This window comes from Haemaphysalis longicornis, unplaced genomic scaffold (assembly GCF_048455015.1).
Source record: "Haemaphysalis longicornis isolate Haplotype H1 unplaced genomic scaffold, Haemaphysalis longicornis Haplotype H1 scaffold_8, whole genome shotgun sequence".
NCBI classification, from domain to species: domain Eukaryota; kingdom Metazoa; phylum Arthropoda; class Arachnida; order Ixodida; family Ixodidae; genus Haemaphysalis; species Haemaphysalis longicornis.
In genome coordinates this window covers 47,159,464-47,175,179 of record NW_027526445.1, presented here as the reverse complement: position 1 = coordinate 47,175,179, position 15,716 = coordinate 47,159,464, and the positions used below count along the sequence as shown (strand labels likewise).

At 51.1% G+C, this 15,716-nt stretch overlaps 1 non-coding gene across 1 annotated transcript; it reads right to left on the bottom strand.

Moving 5' to 3' along the window:
• Nucleotides 1-10,703: 10,703 nt before the first annotated feature.
• Nucleotides 10,704-10,776, bottom strand: Trnaf-gaa (transfer RNA phenylalanine (anticodon GAA)). Its single transcript has one exon. It is a non-coding gene; the product is annotated as a tRNA-Phe (tRNA).
• Nucleotides 10,777-15,716: the final 4,940 nt, after the last annotated feature.

Below are 15,716 nucleotides of genomic sequence, written 5' to 3'. Positions count from 1 at the left end.
GACGGCGCTGAGGATTCCGCTGAGTGCTGCCTCCGCTCGTATAGAATCGCTTGGTGTCTACAACACTTCATCTGATCTCCTCGAAGCTCATCTTGTTAGTCAGTACGACCGCCTTACAACAACCACAACAGGTCAAGCTCTCCTCCGGCGACTTCCACTCAACTTCCCTTTCGCTACAGAATCCTCTCTTGCCATTCCTAGCAATATCCATGACCTATTCATCGTTCAGCCCGGCCGTTCCCCGTAACATGTACCCGACGCACAATCGAGCCCGCCGGGAGCAGCGTGCGCGCGCGCTTACGAAGCGATACCCAGTTCATCCGGCAAATGCTTATGTTGACGCGGCTAGCTATAGGAACCACGACGCCTACGCGGTCGCAATCATCAACGGTCCCAACAGTCCCCCTTCTTAACACCCTTACCCTTCGCACTTCTTCCCCCACGTCTGCGGAAGAGGCGACTATTGCTCTTGCATTAACATACGGCCTTCCCCTGCGATCATAATCTCCGATTCGCAGACGGCCATTCGAAATTTCCCCCTGGGCCGCATTTCTCCCCTGGCACACAAAATCCTTCTTCAAAATCCCCCTGACTCCCCCACTGAGCAGGTGTGGACCCCAGCCCACACGGGTGTTGGAGGGAACGAGGCAGCGCACAGAGCCGCTCGAGAGCTCACCTTCCGAGCGGGTCTTAGCCTCGATCCCTTCCATGGAGCCCTGTCAGCTCGAAATCGACGCCGTTACTTTCATGGGATTACGTCTCATTACCACCTCTCCCGCCATCTACTGCCCCCTGCACATCCGGCGGCGCTCTCTTGTGCCGAAGAACGCCTATGGCGCTTGGTGCAGGCCTACACCCTTCCTTGCCTGCACCACTTGACAGAGTACTCCCGCTCTGTACCCCTCACCCCAATGCCCCGCTCGTGGGGTGGTCCAAACCACGGATCACCTCCTCTGGCAATGCCCCCACAACCCATTCCCCCCATATCGAGACGGTGAGCACTGGGCGAGGGCGTTGGGCAGCTCGGATTCGGCGGTGCAAGACGCCACCGTCGCTGGGGCAGCCAAAGTCGCTGGGGGCCTTCCTCCCCGGGCTACCACCCCACCTCTGTATTACCTGCCGTGGTGTAATAAATGTTTTGTGTATCTCTCTCTCTCCTCTGAAAGTGCGTCAAATCGATGGTCAAACCTTCAAAGACCCAAATCGCAAACGAAGACCGAACCCATACGACGATTTTTCTCGCTTGTCCTTGTCACGTTCGTCCCGTCTGAATTTTCGCGCATTAAATTCGTACAATAGATTAACTAGCTTGAACTCACATGTTGTTAAACTTATTAAATGCCTCTACGAACGGCGTAAATGTACACCGTTACGTGGGTTCTGAGATAAAGCTATAGTCTCGCACTCCCTCTTCGTGATTGATGCTGCGTGTATTGTCTCATCCAGAAGCACCCATTTTAAATTTCGCGGTTTCCAAGCGACCGTTTTAACACAACTAAAGCCCGGTAATTCACGCACGCGCCGTGTGTCCAGACATCTTTTCAGAGCTCTTCGGTCGAGAAACCGGTGTGTGGATAAGTGGGTCCCACTAAGCAAACTGTCGTTTTAATAGCAGCGCAAAGACGAAGACAGGAAAACGAGGGAAACACAGAGGGCTGTCTCCCCCCCTCTCCGCGTACCCGCCTTGGCGCTGTTGCGCTGCTGTGTAAGTTGTTAGCCACTAGGTACGAGGTCGCGGGTTCGATTCCCGGCCGCGGCGGCCACTTTTCCGATGGAGGCGAAAAGCAAAAACGCCCGTGTGTACGAGATTTGGGCGCACGTTAGAGATCCCCGGGTGGTCAAAATTAATCCGGAGCCCTCCACTACGGCGCGCCTCATCGCCTGCTTTGCGTGGGCGCGTTAAACCCTACAATCAATCAAATCAATGTTAGCCACTAGGTGGGCTAACGTTGGCGTCGAGAGCGACCCTTCTATTCGAGAGTGGCGCCGCACTTGCTGGAGGGCGTATAAAAATTACGTCAGCAGTCGTACGCACGGATGCGGAAAATGGTCGCAACTTTCCTTCTAACTCAGCGGCTCTGCGGCGAAACTGCACCGAGGTTTCCGCCGTTAATGTCCTGTCAGCGTGAGGGAACCTCGCATTAACCTGCATGCACGCATTAGAAGTGCGTTCAGTCGCAATTTCTTTCGTATAGCAAACATTTCGCTGTTTGGTCGTGCGTGGCACGGCGACTAGGGAGGAAAACACGTTACTGCGATCTGTATGCCGTACAGTGGTGAGCTCGCTTAGGGTGAACACGGGAGCGCGTGGCCGCCGGTACTATCAAAACAGCCTACCGTGGAATGCGCGAAGCAGCACGCATGCGCTGTGTGTGTCGAGTGGGGACATGCTTTCATCGCGCGCATCGCGTCATCGGAGCGTATGAACATCGTCTGCTAACTTTATCTTGCTGGTAGCAATGGAGCAATCGGCCGCTGTATAAATAATTGGAAACTGGAATCCGCAAGAAAAATTTTTGTAAGGGAGCAAATATTCCTTCATTAGCTTGATGCAATGAAATCGATTCGTCACATCGCAACTCGCCAGCTTGCTTCAAGCAGACTCAATAAAAAGATGACGCTCATTTTAATAGCCCTTTATTGTCTGTAAGTGATTGCCAAGGAAACCGAAGGAACGCGTAAGCACAATATTTATCAGAAATAAAGTTATAGCTGAAAGTGAGCTCGGGCACTACAGCTTCGATTCAATTTACGGTAGAAAATCACCTTTGAATGTGAACATCTTCGACAGAACTCTGTCTGGTTGGGTTAAACTTAAGAGGCAAATACACCAACCAAGGGCGTTTATTCAAAGCGGTCCCAACGTTTCGGAGCTAACTCGGCTGCTTCATCAGGGGTGGGTGACTATGTACAAACAAGAAGCAGCGGTTATATAGGTGTCTTCTTTTTCTTTTTTCTTACTGGATTCTTGCCCTTGCGCGTCGGAGCAACACCACCTAGGTGGTGTTGGTCGGAGGCCGTGGCCGTAGATGGTGGGAAGGGCTCCGAGGGATCTATTCAGGCCTTGCCGGTTCCCACATTCCCACAAATCATCTGTGGTCTCAGCTCTCTTACTTAGAGCCAGAACTATATGCTCAACAGAAGAGGACCGGAAGAAAGAAGAAAAAGCCGTAATCGCTGACCTGAGGAAGAATGAATACACGAGCAACTTCATACGATGCGTCAAACGCCGTCTCCCTCAGCCGGGCTGCAACCAAGGAAATTCCTCTGCACTGACGCCGCCGGTCAACAACCCCTCTCCTGTCTCCGCCGTCTGCCCCCACCCCCTCCGCACGCCGACCTACCCGTATTTCCGTCCCCTATGTCAAAGGAACGAGTGAAACTTTATCCCGCATTCTTCGCAAGGAAGGCATTGTCATCTCCCACAAGCCAGTGTCAACTCTTGGACGGCTCATACCTCGACCTAAAGAGCGGCCGCCAAAAGAAAAATCCCAAGGGGTCGTCTACAAAATTGCTTGCGCACAATGCCCCGCTTGTTATGTTGGGGAGACCATGAACTTCCCGGAACGTCTCCGCCAATACAAAAACGACGTTCGCAAGTCCGACACTCAGCGCAGTGCATTGGCCAAGCACTGCGAAAAAGCTGACCACAGGATTAACTTTGACGGTGCGCAGGTGATTGGCACCGAAACCAATTACTCACAAAGATTACTGCTTGAGTCCTGGCACATACAAGCGAACCGGCAAGGCCTGAATAGATCCCTCGGAGCCCTTCCCACAATCTACGGCCACGGCCTCCGACGCGCAAGGGCAAGAATCCAGTAAGAAAAAAGAAAAAGAAGACACCTATATAACCGCTGCTTCTTGTTTGTACATAGTCACCCCTGATGAAGGAGCCGAGTTGGCTCCGAAACGTTGGGACCGCTTTGAATAAACGCCCTTGGTTGGCGTATTTGCCTTTTAAAATCACCTTTGTGTTGTTTATCAGGCATGTTCATACAAGGATCGGGGATTCGAGATTCAAAGCGAGACACCATTAGCAGACGACGCGCAAAATAGTAGAACACGGGCAGACGCTTCGATGACGTGATGCGCGCGCTGACAGCGAATACTGGCTCGACACGCACAGCGCATGCGTGTTGCTTCGAGCAGCCCACGCTAGGCTGCTCTGATGGCTCGGTGGCCACGCGCTCCCGTGTTCACCACTGGAGCTCACCACGGTACACGATATATAGTTTAATCTAGACAATTTCAATTATTTGGTACCACGGCGGGTAGTATTTCAGCAATGGCGTCAATCTGCGCATCTTTCGGGCGACCGTCAGAATTTTCCCTCATTTTTTTTTGTCTACAATTCTTTACTGCTCTACATAGAACCACACTGTTTCACACGGCTCATGGTTCAGGAATTTATATGATGGCGAGAGCACTCGCTCAGGATGACCCTGACAGGGAAAAAACACTCTTCTATATTCGGTTTCTAAGCGATATTTGCCATGAAACTTTGGCGGGCCTGTTTTTAAAGCGAAAGCTCTACTACGTCAGGCCTTGCACGGTCATTAGTAGCGTCGCAATATGACCTTGAGCCGCCGGAGCGCAGATGTGACGTCACTCCACGTGATCAGCTGCGTTAGTTCACCCTTGTTGTACCACGTGACTAGGCGAGGTTTTAACGGCTGCGTCGGCGGCGCTTGGTCGCTCAGTCTCACCATGGGGGGCGCGCTGCCGCCGTTAGCTCAAGTGTGGTAGGTGCCACCAAACGTTCACGAAACACTGTGCGTTTGTGCTTTGCAAAACAAAGCCACGTGGACCTTTCGCTCGTGTTAACTATGGGTTTACAAGTGTGAAACCTGACCCATTTTTCTCGCGGGGAAGGACGTCCTCCCGTATTTCGCACGTTGTATACCTCTGGGCCAGCTCGCCGACGGCGAAGGCGCTGGCGATGCCCAGCGGCGAGCAGACGACGTTCTCGCTGGGCGCGCTCTCGTCCAGGGCGGCCCTGAACAGCGCCATGGCCCGCTCGTTGAAGCGCTCCGGCTCCAGCGCCATGGCGCTGAGGGCAGCTTCCGAGCACTTCCTAGAGCCGCCGAGCCCAGTGGCGAAGGGGCGCGGCTAACCGGGACGGCCCCATGCCCTCTGCGAGTTCGCACGTCCCGACACTAGGTACGGGCTGGCTGGTGGAGGGGATGATGATGATGATGATGATCAGCATCCGGAGATGATGCGTAGTTTATCGTAGGATTGGCCATGGAGTGGCTCATCTTTGCACAACCAAATATGTGAGCGAGAGATGGTTGGAAAATAAAGGTTTAAGAGAACGAAAGTCATGAAAGCATGCGAAAAGCAGCAAATCGGGAATATTGCGATGCAATCAGGGGGGGGGGGGGGGTAACTAAGCTCCCTGTCTTTGTCGCTGTGGCCTGTGGCTGGACAGTCGGGTGTAGGGCGATTGACTAATGCGCGGGAAAAGCGCGCCAGTGATGATTAGCGCAGCGGGGGTCGTTCGTGAGCATAAAATACCACGTGACCCGGCCGCTCCTCACAAACGCGTGGAGTATTCACATAGACGCCGTACGCTGCCTTTTTATTAAACACGACACTCTTTATTGGGCTACTTAAAGCCAGAAATTTTGGTCTCTCTATATGTCTGTCTGTCTGTCTGTCTGTCTGTCTGCCTGTCTGTCTGTCTGTCTGTCTGTGACTCGATTCAGCCACCCGGCCAAAGTGAAACAAGATCTGCGCAATACTCTTATATATGTATTCACAGCTAAAACTAAACGTTTAAAGGGACACTGAAGTGAATTTGTCAAGCTCCCGTTTTTGCTTGCACTGCGTAGACTGGCTCAAATTAGCACACTTTTCATCGTTTATCCGGTTCACAAATCGGTAATTATTTTACAAAGCGCGAAAGAAGAAAAACTACCATGCGCGGTTTGCGGCGGCCGCACCAACTAAAGCTGTGACGTTAGGAGGAGCCGCACCGTGATTGGACGATGCCCAAGGTGACCAAACAAGTTTCGGTTTCGGTTTCGGTTCTGTAAAACACAACCGGTGGCGTTGTTGGATGGGCATTCTCAATATCTCAGTAATCATCGTACCGCGCTTCTGCCATGTTGTCGGCTGTAAAATGCACAAGATAAGCCTCCCAGGACGGCTTGGAATCGTAGCATTCACTAGCCGAGGCCTACGCAGTGCATGGACGCCCTCCGCGTACCCGCAGACGCCCAAAGGTCATGCGCTTTTCCCCCATATTTGGAGCTTGCCTCACTCATGCCTGTATCTTAAAAAGCGTGTTCGCACCAGGCCAAGGGTCTGTTCATTCTGGCCTGTGCCCACTGCCTGCAAGCAGTCGGTGCTTATGGCATCAGCACGCCAACGAGAAATCGCTAGCGCGCCAGTGCCAGCCTGCGCGCGTTTTGTGAACTAGTTCGTGTAGCCATGAACGTTGCGGCCAAAAAAAAGGTGAACTCAATATAGAAAACATCGGCGGAAAACAAAAAAAAATTAACTTACAAAAAAAAAAAAGCACGTACCAGCGGGGATTCAAACTCGTGACTTGCAAAACATTTCCGGTGACATACCTAGTGCCTCAGTCAACTGAGCCACGGAGCGGGACGCGAAAGCTTTGCTAATATAGGGTATATATTGTATAACCGGTTTACACTTTTATTTAGTTTTGGCATTTCAAGCAGCTTAGGTGACTATTTCTTCTCTGTTACACTATGCGTTCCTTGTATGGTCAACAACAACATCTGCAAACATTAGTCGGCTTACCGTCTTGCAGAAAAAAGCTTTACGTCTAGCTTGTAAAGTGCCCTATCGCAGCCATACCGCTGAATTATTTAGGAGATACCAAATAATTCAGGTTCCATCAATGTATGATTATAAATTATGTCGTTCATATAAACTAGGTATATTGAAAAATAATGATGCCGTCACCAGCATAGCAAATTTAAAGAAGAACATCCCGGCATATAATGTACGCCATCCTGAAGTGTGGCATGTCGCTAAACGCAGAACTAATTACGGAAATCAAATGTTAAAATTTCAATTACCTACAGTTTTAAACCGTATAGTAACGTCAGCAAACATTGACGTATCCTCTATATCAGTAAAAGAACTCCGCCTAATGTTTGTATAATGATGTGTTGTGGAAACTTGTACTTGTATCTTACTTATTTCTTATTTTTTTTATTTTTTTTTTGTGTTCAAATGACAATGCAAAACCTCAATGTGTTTTTCTATGAAGGCTTGTGATGCTTAGCCGCATGCTTTGTACGCCGCCCCGTGCTGCAGGGGGTCAGGGCCTCTCAAGCTGTTTCCACAGCTTTTACCTGTCCTCCTCGTAACATTTTATTGTTGCGGAATAAATTTCAATTTCAATTTCAATTTGTTGTACTGCGATCGTGCAGTAAGCGTCGCCCGAGTTTCCACAGTAGCTCACGTCTAGCAATTGCATTTCGTAGACGGAAAACCGTTCGCAGATGCGTAGTCGTGCTGCTGACCGCTGTGCTTGTTCGCCCAGCGCAAAAAAGTGCTTCCCGCGCCGTAGTTTTACGCTGTACGGTAAAAATATCAGTTGATTTTATTTCCTTAGTACCTACAATACCTACATGACTCTTCTCCCGCCTTCAAGAGGCCTTATATTTTCCTACTGGCGTACCAGTCAGCGAAGCGTCGCATGTGCGCTTGTGAAGCGCTTGTGTGAAGCGACCTTGACTTGGAGCTAGATACAGTGTACAAACAAACCAAGTAAGGAAAGGCACATTCTTCCATTCACAAACGTGTCCTGGCTTCGTTTCAACTAAGCGAACGAATTGCGACCAAGCAATTTTTTTTTAACCTCCTTGATTGCGACGACCCGCCGGCGGCCGGCGGACGAAACGCTGGGCCGACTGACTCTGTCGGCCGGGGAGCCGTGCAGTAGCGCAGCCGCAGCCGTGGCGCAGCCAATTGCCAGCTCATCCCCTCCTGACGTCACACGAAAACGCCACAGAAAATGGGCGAGCGTAAAGAAAGGAGGACAGCATTTTCGAATTAATTTTTCTACTAAATAAAATCGCGTAAACGCGCCTAGAGTGGTCGAAACATGGCCTGGGGACTCCGGACTACAATTTGCGCTAGTAATCCCGCAATGTTTACATATCACTTCAGTGTCAATGTTCATACTTGTCAACATTGTTGAACAAGAACAAGACAATACGCAAATACAAGACAGAAAATTAATAAACAAGGGATATTTAGTGTTCCTTTATAAAAAAAATCGTGAATGCTTGGTTTTTGCGATAACAAATGAAATACTATATCTACGGCGAAAAACCGTCGCCTGCTGTTGCCAGCGCTCCCGGCGGCATCTAAGAAATCAAACGGCAACAGCAAGGAAAGGTTCCACTAGGTAGGATCCACGTTCTGCTTGGAACGCTCGAGGAGTAGGGCAACGTGGTTTTATAAACGTTGTAGTAGGGTGCCTCAATTCACGCGCGTCTCCGCCGTACGGCAGCGCTGGCGTTGAGGCACCCGGCGTGCAGCAGTGGAACGCGCTAAATTCAAATTCACTTGAGCAAACCTCCAGGGTGTTTACCTTGGGATGAGCGCGGCGGAAGAGGGACAACATGAGAGGTGAGCGGGAAACAAAGGGAGGCATTTCCTTGGAAAATGTGGACAAAGTCTATGGTATTTTGTCGACATTTGCTACGAAAGGAGCAGATGCCAAGCGAATTTTTCCGCTCAGTGGGTCATTAATGCGTTCCCATTAAAAATCATAAGAAATGAAGGTATTCTTAATCCTTTATTAAGGAAAAAACCTTATTTAAGAGGAGCTTTTTTTTTTTAGAAATGAGTGAAATCCAGCTGAACAGAATTGCAGAAATGAGCAAAAATTTGTAACCCGGCCCAAATGCAATGCAAAGCAATCGTTTATATGATATGATGATGGCAGCGATAGGGTAAGGTAGCTTTGAAAGCGCTGCATTTCGACCCGTCAACAAAATTTTCGTTTGTTTCTGAACTACCCACTCAACTGCCCCCAATGCGATGAGCCTAACACCACAGCTCATCTCGTCTGGACGTGCCCCACCAACCCTCCACCACCCAGATCCCCTACCCTTGAGCAGTGGGAGTGCGCGTTGCAGAGCTGCCAGCTCGAAGACCAGGAGGCCCTGATCTCTCGGGCGAGGATGGCAGCCGCGGCACGCGGCCTACGGAATAGGATGGCCGCCCACAGCTCCTAACTCTTTTTCCCCCCTACCCCGTCCCTGCTTTTCAATAAACGTTTTATCTCTCTCTCTCTCTCTCTCTCTCTCTCTCTCTCTCTCTCTCTGAAATTCTGCTCAGATGGATTTGACCCATTTCGAAAAAGAGCTTTTCATATGTCTCTTCGGAAGGGGACCGTTGAAAGATTTTGGCGTTGACGCGAACCGTACAAAATCCGGTAAAAATATGACCCAGGGACGGCCAGAAGCAAACCAAAGCATTCTAGCCGAGTATTAGTGATGATTAATTTACCGAGGTTAAATAACGGTGAACGGTGAATTAGACAAAGCATCGCAATGATTAGTAGGGTCGAAATAAGGTGGATATAAAATGGATCGAGATAGGTTTATGACGATTAAGATTAAGCTGCGATTGAGGAGGGTGTGACGGGACGTCGATATAGCACCGAGAAACTAGAATTAAAATTGTGAGACGGTAAAATAGCATGACGGCTGTTTCGATGGGTGTGCGTGTATATCAACGCAGGGTCAAGAGTGCCGCCCAGCGATGTTCGAAGTATAAGGATGAGGCCCAAAGCGTCCGTCGTTGTATTGCAGGGCTCACCGGCTATGGGTCGGTTTTTTTTTTTTTTTTCATATTTTAATTGAACTATGATTTCTATTGCTTAGGTTAATTTTTGGTGCTTTAAATTATTGCTTTGTGTTCGTTATGTCGTGTTATGTTAGTTTAGGTTAGGTTACCTTAGAGCGATGCAGTGACAGATGCGGCATTTTTTTTTTTCTACAAAACGCAGGTGAACGTCGATATAGCGGAGTGCTTATAGCACCACCGTACGACACTCTAGACACAGCCGTATACTATGGTACGGCCGCAGCTGGAACCCCCCAGTCGACGGTCGGCGTAGCCTGGTACCGCCAGCCTCTCGTCTTCGAACGCAAGCAAAATCACGAGGAGCGAAAATAGCAGGCTTTGTAATCAGGCATAACATTGAGCCGAAGAGTACTATTCCCTCAGCACAAGCAGCCTTTCTGACCTGTCATTCGCCACAAGTGGCTTTTCTGAAAAATGTATCTGGTGCGGCGATCTGCAGACACGAGGGAGCGACCACTACCTTATTCTTCGATCAATCAGCTCGTAACTCTTCCGCGCTGACTAAAAAGAGAGAGAGAGAGAGAGAGAAAAAAAAAAGTCCCGTACGCGGGCTGGAACGCCTTCACGAAAGCCTCGTGCAATCGCATTACGGCTTCGACTCGAGATGATAAAAAAATTGTGGTTGATTCCTCTGTCATAGGAATCGGTAAAACACGAAAGTGAAATGTGCAGCGAAATCTGCAGCTGAACACGATTTTGCGGGTCGGGTGCTGTCTGGTGGGTGCGCTTGGCGAGCGACGTCCTGCTGGCGGGTCGCTTCGGCAAAGGCGTACTGGCGTCACTTCCCTGACGGATATGACGTCAGTGAAATTTCGGTGTATCTCGGCATAAAACTCGCCTGCCGAAACCCGGGATCGAACCAGGGACCTTTACATCTTCAGTCTAACGCTCTCCCAACTGAGCTATTTCGGTCTTCGCGAACGAGCTTCAAGCTGCAGTCGTTAAAGGGGTCGGGAAGAGATTTTCCAAAAAATTCTGTTGTGTGCGCGCTTATAACCGTGGAACCTCGATAAGCAAACAATGCATACCCGTTTCGTTGCCCGGTATCGGAAAATAGGAAAACAAATGCAGTTTCGGTTTCACCGAGGCTTTCCTCCTCAACTCGTGAAGTGACGTTTCAGTAAGTCAGTAAGAAGCCAATCACAGTTCTCCCTCGTCTGCACAATATGTCGGCATAGAACGGGCTTGCAAAGGGTCAGATAAAGCTACAACATCGGCGCCATGATGAAACTCGCCCTGCAACTGAACGGGGAGATGTGTGATCTCTGATACGACTGATCAACATGGTCGAACTTTCAGTCAACAACGCGGGCGAGTGGTGCAGTCAGAAGTAACCACGTTTAATCTAAACGGGGCATTCGTAAACTGTTTACGCTGTTTCGCACGAGTCTAAAATGTCGTTTTGGTAGCCGATTTTCTTGCACAAGTTTGCCGACATCTGTCTCACGTAGCCCGTACTGTGAGTTGCGCGGACGTGAAACGCCTGACCTGACGAGATAAATGATCGAACGCTTAAACTGAGAATTTATTGCATAAACACGTTTATCGAAGGAACTTCGAGTAGACGGAACTTAAAACCCATCCATCATTTACTCATCAAGCGCAACAATAACTAGCGGGAATCAGCGATGCAGCGCCGTGTCGCCGAGTCCCACCATCACACAGTTCGACGATTTTTTTTTTTTATTGCGGAAGTTTGCTAATCAGCATAAGGGGAAACTAAATGTATAGATACACGCCGGATTCCCGAAGGAATCGGAGCAGGGGGGCATGGTGTGGTCCTTGTATCCACGCCATGAAGTCTGGCGGACGTCCGGGGCGCGGGCCGCAGGTGGCGATGTGCACAGCGCGTAGGCTTCGCAGAGCAGGGCAACTCCACACCAGGTGCTCTGCTGTAGCCTGGTCAACTGGAGGGGGGCAAAAGGGGCAGGTGGAGTTGAACGGGGCATGGTATTGAGGAGGCCAGGACCTCGTCACAGCTGGCGTGAGGGCGACTCCCAGGCGAAGACGTCTGAGCAGGACCTCATCTTGGCGAGACAACCCGCCAGGGAGATCTGTACCGCACGGGGGTATGAGAGCGCGCGCGGTGCGCCGTAGACGTTCTTTTGCACTGGCAAGGCGAACACCGTTTGACGAAGGTGCAAGAGGAGCTGGATATTGCACACGCACGGGGTGTGTTCCGGCATCTGCAGCCTGCATTGCGGGGTGGCTATTCCGTTGGCGCCATGACACGCGCACACGACACGGATAAGTGTCCATTATGTCCTGGATTTCTAGAAGAAGTTCGTTGGACGTGAGAGTTTTACGAAGCTCTCGAACAGCTGCCGACGAATCAGTGTAAATTGTACACTGTGGTGAAGCGTGGTTGATTAGCAACGATGTGTGTAGCAGAGCATCCCGCACTGCAAGGAGTTCTGCCTGCGTTGACGGCCACTTCGCCGTTGTTATGTAAGTGCAGGTCACTGGATCGGGAGCCACAGTCGGGCAGAGTAGAGCCGTATGAAGTAAGGTATCGGAAGCACTGGCGTCGACAAACATCAGCGTAGACGAGGGGCTACCAATCTCCATAGAAGGCGGAATCGGAGCACCAACTGTCCGGGGATGAATACGGGCAATAGGTCGTGTATCCGTTAATTGGTGGAATTTCCATGGGGGCCGTATATTGGTGTTTGATAGTGGTGGGGCTGGTGAACCGGTCATGTACGCTGCAAGAGCGGCGGAATCAGGGTCAAGGGCTTGTTTTTGGAGGCGGGCTTGTCGACGCTGATGCACTAGCTCATCAAACGTGTTGAGCTGCGCTTCCTGTTGCAGAATAGGGACGGGGGTGAGGGCTGGAAGACCAGTTATAGCTCGCATAGCCGAATTGTTTATTGATTCGAGTAGTGCCCAGTCTGACTTTGTAAGAAAGTGGAATTGCGCTTGATAAACTATGCGAGGCTGAAGAATGGCTCGGACAAGCATGCGGGCCATCTTGGAGGCCGCACCGCCGGCTTTTTGAGACATGCGACGAAATAGATGCAGCGATTGTGAAGCTTGATGCTTTGCAGAACGAATCCAAGGTTTTGCAGAACCGGTGGCCGTAATATCCAAGCCCAACACCCGTAGGGTAGATGCTGTCGGTATAGGCGTGCCTTGAACCGAAAGACGGATCGGGGAGGTTGCCAACCGCCGACGGCCCCATGCGTTGGCCACGGTGAGAAGGGCTGTTTTGTTAGGCGAAAGCGTGAGGCCAAGATACCTGCACCAAGAATTGGTTTCATCTAGAGCTTGTTGCAGGCGGACACTTTGGACGTGAAGGTCCTGGTGAACAGACCATACCGTGATGTCGTCTGCATAGATGATACTATAGATGTGTGGAACAGCACCAAGTCGCCAGGCAAGAGGTATCATGGCCATGTTAAAAAGCAAGGGGGCCAAGACAGATCCCTGAGGCACACCACGGCGGGGCTGGAAGGAACCTATGGGAGATCCGTTGAGACGTATGGAGAAGGTGCGGTTTCGTAGGTAGTAGGAAATGAAATCACATAGGCGGGATGGCAGGTGAAGGAGATGAAGTACCGCAATGACGGCAGCGTGGCCAAGGTGGTCGTACGCTTTGTGAACGTCCATGCCCAGCACAGAGCGAACACGGTGGGATCGGCCGCCAATAAGGATCATCTCGGAGAGGTGGCCCAGACCATCCTCTGCACCAAGGTGGGGGCGAAATCCAATTTGGCATGGGTGGTATAGATGGTGCTCGTCGAGCCACCACTGAAGGCGTGTGGCAATCATCCGTTCCAACAGCTTCCAAATGGTTGCCGTAAGCGCTATTGGTCGGAGGTTGCGGATGTCTGTACTCGGTTTACCGGGTTTCGGGATAGTGATAACATCCGCTTGAAGCCAGGCCGGGGGGATTTTACACGTGAGCCAAACCCGGTTGTACGCCTCTAGGAGTCCCTCCAGAGAAGAATGGTCCAGGTTCTTGAAAGATTCAAATGTTACTCCGTCGGGGCCAGGAGCTTTGCGGAGTGCCGCCGTGTCAATGGCCGCGGTTAGTTCCGCAATTGTAAATGGTGAGAGTATGCCCTCGGTTGCTGCTTCCGATGGCGGCGTACCAGCACCGGAAGGAAGAGTGAACGGAGGGGGCATGATGGCTGGGTCGAAGTCAAAATCGGGGTATAAAGTATGGGCCAGCGTATCTGCAAATTGCAAAGAAGTCTGGTTGGACGTGAGGAACGCTGACGCAGCAGGATCTGGGGATCGTGGTGATCGCTCCAAAGAATGAAATATGCGCCATATGGAGCGTAGTCCAGACTGAGGCCCTAACGAAGCGCACATGTCAAGCCAGCGCTGGCGGGACAGCCGGCGTTCATGGCGACGAGCCGCGGCTGTGAGCTGTTTAAGGCGGATTTGGCAAGTCGGAGAATTGGGATTGCGACAAGCAGACACTTCTGCCTGGCGGCGCTGCGCCCACAGCTGAAGGAGGCGCAAATCAGGGTTAGGGCGGCTCTCGTCAACCCAGTTTACAGTTGTAGAATCTTCAAGAGACTTTTGTATGGATGATAAAGGGTCCTCTTTGAATGCTGATATCTGCCTAATCGACGTCCGAAACTCGTCCCACTTGATAATATGGCATTTACGACGTAGGCGACGAGAGGGCGAAGATGGAATATCGAGGTAAATGGGATGATGGTCGCTACCCCAGCAGTCTGGCTCCCGCCGCCAAGTAACGGCCGTTGGACCAAGCCACCAAGCTAGGTCTGGGGAATGTGGAGGCATACGAGTAGACGTGGAGCGGCGAGTTGACTGGGTCGTGTCATTAAGTAGAGTGAAGCGCGCATTCTCCATGATCTTGAGGAGATCTGAACCTCGCGCACTCGCCATGTTATAACCCCAGGCTGGGTGCGGAGCATTAAAGTCACCGCCGATGAGGATGGGACAACCGGGATGTTGTGCTCGTATATGCGAAATCCACCCAAACCGAGCCCGCGGGGCATGACCACTGTGAGGACGCACATAGCAGGATACGAGAATCACTGCACAGGGACTTAGTTGAACTTTCACCGCAACAGTTTCTTGCCACGGGGAGCACCAGCTTTGAAGGTCAATGGCTTGCTGGGGAAGGCGCGTGAGGACATATACCACCGCTTTACCCCGTGGCGTTGGTGGGGCGTTACGGTGGTCAATGATTGTTGGAGACGCATAGCCGGTAAAAAAGGGGATACGGGGTAGGCCATTCGCTTCCTGAAGCAGTAGCGCCCATGCACGAAGTGAGCCTAGGCGAAGGCGTTCTTTAAGTTCTGCAACTTTTTGGGGCAGGCCCCGACAGTTCCATTGTAGGATAGTGTCCTTGCGTGTCGTTGCAGGTACGGCAGGTGCATAATTTAGCGGAGGCATGCTGCAAGAGTCGTGGTTAATATGTGCAGCTGCTGCACCACGTAGTTAAGAATGGAGCGAGCGTCGGATGCTGACGAAATCGAGGCTGCTGCTGGTAATGATGCCGGAGGAGGTGGAGGCAAGGGAGAAGTTGACAGCGGAGGTATAGCTTCACATGAGCTCTCTTTTGCAGCAGCACGCTTTAAGCGTCTCTGTGCCAGCAACTGGGCACGACGAGCGGTCAAATTCGCAAGCTCTGTTTGTAGTGCCTGGAGGCGAAGATCTACCTCTTCTAGGGCCGGGGAATTCTGGTCGGTCTCTTGAAGACGGGATCGCTGACGAGGTCGACGCAGTCGCACCACCTGGCTGTATGAAACTGAATTCATAGGTGGTGTGGCAGAGACCGGTTCTGGTACGTGATCTGCAATGTCGTCGTCGTCATTCGAAGCTAGGAGTTCGTACCGGTTTGAAAGCGGGAGCCGTTGATCAACCTGGGA